Source organism: Sander lucioperca, chromosome 2 (assembly GCF_008315115.2).
Source record: "Sander lucioperca isolate FBNREF2018 chromosome 2, SLUC_FBN_1.2, whole genome shotgun sequence".
Classification (NCBI taxonomy): domain Eukaryota; kingdom Metazoa; phylum Chordata; class Actinopteri; order Perciformes; family Percidae; genus Sander; species Sander lucioperca.
In genome coordinates this window covers 44,097,701-44,103,296 of record NC_050174.1, presented here as the reverse complement: position 1 = coordinate 44,103,296, position 5,596 = coordinate 44,097,701, and the positions used below count along the sequence as shown (strand labels likewise).

Below are 5,596 nucleotides of genomic sequence, written 5' to 3'. Positions count from 1 at the left end.
CAGAGGCAAGTGGTAGCAGCAGCAGCAGCAATAGCAACAACAGCAGCTCCAGAAACACACACACGCACGCACATACGCACGCACGCACACACGCATACGCACACGCACACACACACATACGGAAACAGTCCACAGTCGTGGTTTGATGCTCCTGTTAGCTCCAGGCTGCTAAACCTCTTACTGCCAGCAAACTGCATGCTCCTTGTTTCACCACAAAGAATAAGGAAAGAAAAAAAGAAAAAAACAGAGAACTTCCGGAGCTAGGCCCAGATTGGCCACTTAAAATACTCAAGAAAAATTGGCATATATATTCTATTTTCAGCTGGGTTTTTATGTCTCATGATGATCTAAATGCTGACTGAGGAGTTACCAGCCTACCATGAATAGAAGTATAAGGGAAACAAATATTTGCGAGATCATTTTTTTAATTTAATAGGGAATTTCTGCTTTTTGTCTGTTTATTATATTGTGTAATTTGCTCATAAATCAGGTCAAGTTAACTTATTTAGCTCACAATTACACATTTGCCTTAGAGGGCTTTACAGGATGCATGAGACCCTCACCCCTACAGAACCCAAACAGCACATCACATTGCTCTAAAAGACAATACAATATAAAAAAGTTACAATAATAGCCCCACTGCCCCATTGGGTAAAAACAATTTGGGAACAAAAAATAAAATGACTACAAGGATATACCTTAAGAAAGCTTGATTTAACCCTCTCTCACATGTATCTGTCCATTGTATAAGATCAAAGATTTTGAAGTCAAAATTACATAACATGTAGGGAGGAATGTTCCAAAACATCATGCGAAAAAACAGGAAATAATAATAGTAATATAAAGGTACTTTGGACAACACTCTAAGTAATACTTTTCACTGACATTTTGGGAAGGACGCCCTTCATCAGCGTGCTTCATAGGCATTATAGTACCCTGAAGCAATCCAGAAAATCTCAGAAAATATCTGAATCGTAAAAATGAATACAACAAATAAGAAATAAGGCCTAAACTTGAAGGTGCACAGTGTTTCCTGCAGCAGCAGCAGCAGCACAGTCGACAGCAGTGATTCTCAGAGTGGGTAAAAACAAACAAGACAGATTTACGCAGCAAAACAAGCTGGCAGACATACACGCACAATTAAACTCATGGAGGCTAATTAAAGTGTTACTGGAAGCATGCAGCTAGAGTGTGACAACATAATGAAAGATTGAAGAGGGGAGGAGAGACATGGGACCCCCCCCACTACACCCTGCTTCCTTTCTCTCTGAAAACAATGCCACCTCTCCCTTTCTCCACTCGCCTCCTCTCTCTCATCTACCATATGCTGCCATTTGTTTAGTCAAATCCCCTTTAAGCAGTGCAGATCTATGGCTCTGAGGCAGTGCTTTGCAACAACTTGGATCACTCTCCATAGACACATCGGCAGCTCGTATCCCTCATGGCCGTGTCACTCGGCCAGCTAGAAGAGTCTCCCGGGAGTGACTTTTTATTGCTTTTCCACATCATTTGTCTGGCGATTACAGCTACCCTCCCCTGAACCAGGGGAATTATCACAATATTTCAATTTAAAGATAGCAAGGGAAAGAGAGAAGGGCTAGTTTGGCTTGGAGATTGTGTCTGCACCATGCTGTGAAGAGGGCACCAACAGGACGAGATATAGATCATCTCCTGACACAAACGACTGCTTAACATTAGCAAAAAACTGCACTGCCTGTCTGCACACATACTCAAAGTGAGCTTGATTTACCTGCCTGCAGGAGAGTTTTCTGTGATGCTTCCTAATATAAGGTTAACTTGTGTTAGAATTTAAAGAAATCATTGGCAATATTTCCATGTGAACATCTGTTTTGTTACAGTAATGTTTATTTCTAATCAATATTGCAATGAGTCACTCAAGCCAGCCCATTTATTAATTTATTATCCTACACAACTGGCACTCCAGTCCAGTTTCATAATGTATAAATAATATACACGTATTATGGTGATAGTACATATTATGGGCATCTTGGTTTGTGTACAGGAATTTATTATATATTTACCACTTATCAGGGGTACTAATTTTGTTTTTGTATGTTGTTGTTTTTTACCATTTACTGCCATCTGCAAAGTATTCAGGAGAACCATCAGTCAATCAAGCTGCAACTCTGGAATATAATTTTTATCTTCAAAATTCCATGGTTTTCTCAGTTCCTTACTTTCATCTGCTGATGAAGGCTGTGAGATGACCTTTGCCAATGGTCGCCTTGACTAGATGCAAATAAAAGCACCAGGAAAAAGAGCTGCTTCAGTTCTGTTGTGTGTTGTGTGACATCAATGTAGCTCTGTCTCCTATTCTATTCTCAATTACGTTTCGAGGTAAACATATTTTCTCACATATTTTTGTTTTTGACTAGGGATGCATTTTATATCGGCAATCACATCGGTATCGGCCAATGGTAGTCATTTTTGTATACATTGGCATTGGTCCTGATAGGAGCGTGTCTATGTTACCTCTGCTCTATGTTTCTTTAGCCCTGTGATCCCTCAACCCTATGTTCCCTCAACCCTATGTTCTCTCAGCCCTATGTTTCCTCAGCCCTTTGTTTCCTCAATCCTATGTTCCCTCAGCCCTGTGTTCCCTCAGCCCTATGTTCCCTCAGCCCTATGTTCCCTCAGCCCTGTGTTTCCTCAATCCTATGTTCCCTCAGCCCTATGTTCCATCAGCCCTATGTTACTTCAACCCTATGTTTCCTCAGCCCTATGTTCTCTCAGCCTTGTGTTCCATCAGTCCTGTGTTCCCTTAGCCCTATGTTCCCTCAGCACTGTCAACCCGTTCTAGCTCCAAACACGTAAAATACTGACGCTTGGTCAGTGGCTCTCAGCGTCAGATACCGACGCAAAAATCACCCTTTAGCGTCTGTATAGAACGTACCGGGCAGAGCAGCAGCTCAACTGCAACGTTGTAAGATGACCTAATATGAAGAGCAACAAGGGTAGCGAGTAGTATTAAAGAGAGAAAATCTGTGTAAGGATGTTGGTTGGGGTGGTGGATTGGTCAAACAACACAGGACTTTCATCCAGTAGACCAGGATTTGTGTCCCGTTCTTGTCCCGCGTGTCACTGAAATGTACATTTTGTAACCCCACCCACCATCTTTTCCTAAACCTGACTGTCCCATTCTTGTTCCGCATGTCAGTTAAACGTACGTCCCGACCCAGAGCGTCAGAGGGTGACGCCAAGAGTCCTGACCAAGCACGTCTAAACATGACGCCAAAGGGCTAGATGCTAAAGGAGACTTTTTGCAAAGTAACAAACGCCAAAGGCACCTGACCAAGCTTTGCTTTTTGGCGCACTGGGAGAAAGAATGTGTTAGCCCTGTGTTCCCTCAACCCTATTTTCCCTCAGCCATAAGCCTAACCCCTAAACCAAGATGATCAATATTACTGCAGCAATGAATACAAGGCCACATATCCAAAACATAATATATGACTGGGGGTGGGGAGTTATGTGGGCTGAGGGAACACAGTGCCTAATTTGGGGAGAAATCCTTGAGGGAACATAGGGCTGAGGAAACATGGTGCCTAATTTTTGCATGCGAGTGCAGTATGCAATATTTGCAAAGTCAAAGTAATGCGAGGAGGATGCTGTGTCAAGTCCTTCAACACCGGCAATTTGATTACTCACATGAAGACCTGCCATCCAGAAGTTCACAAACAATATCAGGATATTTCGTTTAATGTCCCTTAGTTATTGCTTTATGATCCAAATATTTCACCCTTACACTTGCTACACATTATAACAGTAGCCTAAAACTAATACTGTTAGTTACTTGGTTATAAAGGTTTTACTTAAAAGCAAAACGTAGCACTGGCATATAATTTATTCTCCCCCAAGTTAAATCATTTACATATTCCTTTTAGGGGTGAATGTCTGTCTACATTTGTATCAAGATACATTTATGGTAGAATTAAATGTTGTCTTATCTACAATAAATGGGAGTAATAGGGTAAAAGTAGTACAGGAGAGACTTGGTGTTCTCTTTAGTTAAATAAAATGATCTGTGTATATCGGTATCGGCATCATCTGCCAAAATGAGTTTGAAAATATCGGCTTATTGAATACAGTCAAAATCCAATAATGTGCGTCCCTATTTTTGATGTATTACATATACGTTTCTCGACAAAGTCTGCAGGAGGTCCGGGTAGATGGGGACTTTCACTCAGGGGGCCGTTGTTTGTTCTGCGTGAAACCAAAAATCAACGTGTAATTTCCATCACATATGTAATTAAAGTGACTAAAGGTAACTTTTTAATGTTTCTGAAGCATATTCATTTTTCATACAATGGTCTTAAATTACCTGTAACAGCAAACGTGACTAACAGTGAAAAGAACACCACTTTTATATCGTTTTTATTAAGGCATCTGCCAGGGTTCCATTTTTCCCGCGAAGTCACAGAATGATTTGCGGCAGGTAGACTACAGTAACACATTTTGACGGTCACAGATTTCTTTGTAAGACTGGAAAGCCAGTGTTAGCGTATCCAGCCTTTTGAGCCAGGTAAAAGGAAGCAGGAGATTTCTTTATATCAGTAGCCAACATTAAATTATGTCCCCCTTCCATTTAGCGTGGACGTGTTATTCTTTTTAGTTTGTGTTTGTGTTTGGCTCACTATTTTCTTTGCATTTGTCCCCCTGTAACGTTATATGTGTAAAGCGTTCTTGGGTTTCATGAAATGTGAATTTATTGAAGTGAAGTTATTATTACGTTGGTTGCTTCAACAAACTCTTAATGCTTTGGCTCATGACACAGTGACAGTGTTACCCGGTGTAGCTCACGAGACATCCAAAGTAGGCGACCTCCCCGCAACGCTAACTCAGTAATATACAGTCAGTAATACAGTCGGTAATACAGCACCGTAAATACCAACTGTATAAAAGACCTTTACGACATAGGTGTGGTAAAAACACTAATACTACTTTTTTTTTTTTTTTTTAAACATGTTCAAAATAAACTAAAATAACTAACTAACTAAGCGTGGAAGAATTTAACACTGACTGTGATCTTCGCTGATGGCTGTCCTGCTGGCCAGTGTGCAGGCATCAGACAGCGAGCTGGGTGGCATCCGTGATCCTGTTGGTTTCCAGCGGGATGTCGGGAGCTGTGGTGTCCTTTCACAGAGACTTGGCTAAATCCTGGAGGGCCGCTGCCATTCAATCGTGACCGTTTTACACATTGGCACCTGTTGCTGGTACAAGGACATGTTGAAACATACGTAATCAAGGAGAAAATATGTTTTTTTCTTATACTTTGTCACATCACTTTCTGCTTTGCTCCCATCATAATTACTACGACCACTAGAGGGCGACGCCAATATAAACGTAAATGTGAGACACAATTGTTGCTTGAACAAACAACTTCTGTGAGCGTTTTTCGGGGGAGGACAGTCTTCCTTTGGACATTGCACATGCAAGATAATTTGACCTTTGACCCCATCTTGCTCAAATGTATTTTTCTTGTTTAAAGCAATGCATATTTCCTTATTTCTTTATGTATTCAAACATTCACATTTTAACTTCAAAATGATTTTTTCCTAAACGCCTCGAAGAACCTTTT

At 40.9% G+C, this 5,596-nt stretch overlaps 1 long non-coding RNA gene across 1 annotated transcript; it reads left to right on the top strand.

Moving 5' to 3' along the window:
* Positions 1-2,606: 2,606 nt before the first annotated feature.
* LOC118496482 lies at positions 2,607-4,845 on the top strand. The gene is made up of 4 exons (XR_004899068.1): positions 2,607-2,662; positions 3,346-3,348; positions 3,395-3,507; positions 4,835-4,845. It is a non-coding gene; the product is annotated as an uncharacterized LOC118496482 (long non-coding RNA).
* Positions 4,846-5,596: the final 751 nt, after the last annotated feature.